General features: G+C 41.7%; 1 pseudogene; it reads left to right on the top strand.

The window, feature by feature from the left end:
• The first annotated feature begins 244 nt into the window (after positions 1-244).
• Positions 245-860, top strand: LOC122913338 (annotated as a pseudogene).
• The last annotated feature ends 333 nt before the right edge of the window (positions 861-1,193 follow it).

The raw sequence follows: 1,193 nt of genomic DNA, 5'->3' as shown, positions 1-1,193 counted from the left end.
GTCAGCCCACGGGGGCGGTGGGGCTAGGGCCAGCCTGCAAACCTGCCTGGGTAGGAACGGAGGTGCCCGGGAGGGAGGAGTGGATTTGGTCTCCCCGCAGTCTGGCTTACATGTAAAAAATGCAGCCTTCTGGCGGCTTGTGGTCCCTGGACTTGCCTCAAAGGTTGAACTTGGGCAAAGATCAGACCCCTTTTTAGAAAGGTGTTTCTGAACACCACTGACAACACGGTTCTCACTGTATTTCATGACAACCAGTGGCGACAGCGCTACGACAGATGCTTCTCTACTAGGCACAGCTGCACACTACATGGGAGGAAGCCACTATGTGATTCAGCCTCATGATGACAATGAGCACAGCGTGAATGATCATGAAGACACAAATGGTTCAAAAGACCGTTTCAGAGAATGCAATATCTATCTTCCAACTGCAAATGTAGCAAGGATAATGAAAAATGTCATACCTCAAACAGGAAGGATTGTAAAATGCCAAGGACTGTGTTCAAGAATGAGTAAGTGAGCTCATCAGCTTTGTAACATCTGAAGCAAATGAAAGATGCCATCAAGAGAAACGGAGGACAATCAAGGGAGAAGAAATTCTCTTTGCCATGCTGACCTCAGGCTGTGATGGTTCTGTTGAACTTCTAAAATTATCCTTTCAGAAATTCAGAGAGGCTATGAAAAGAGAGAAAGGAATTGATGGAAGAGTCATAGCTACAGATGGACTAAGTGCAGAACTTACAGAGGCTCAACAACTAAATGTTACGTTTATACAAGGTCATATTTCTGGTGTTCAACAAATTCAGTTTTCAGGGTCTGAAGAAACGGTGGCATGCGGTGGAGAGAAGCTTAAGTCTGTATGATCCTGGAAACAGACATTAGATGAAGTGACTGGGGAAAGAGAGCTCTTTGTATATTAAATAGCTGTAATGTAGCTTCCTAATGCTTGACTGAGGGCTTAATTCTGACTTGAGATGCTTTTTCATGAATGATTTAAGAAATATTTGGATTTTAAAGGTATTAAAACATTTTTGTTTCACATGAGTTTGTTGCTCTGTAGGACTTCTATATACATTATATATTGCAATTTACTACTGTCAGAGATTTGTAGAAAGTTTCTTATTTTCATGTTGAATCATGTTACTTTTATAATTCAAGTCAACAGCTGGGTTAATTCATGGTATTTGCTGTTTTGA

Source organism: Neovison vison, chromosome 7 (genome assembly GCF_020171115.1).
Source record: "Neovison vison isolate M4711 chromosome 7, ASM_NN_V1, whole genome shotgun sequence".
In the NCBI taxonomy this organism is placed as follows: Eukaryota; Metazoa; Chordata; class Mammalia; order Carnivora; family Mustelidae; genus Neogale; species Neogale vison.
The sequence above is the reverse complement of the archived record's forward strand: the minus strand, read 5'-3'. Positions and strand labels throughout refer to the sequence as shown.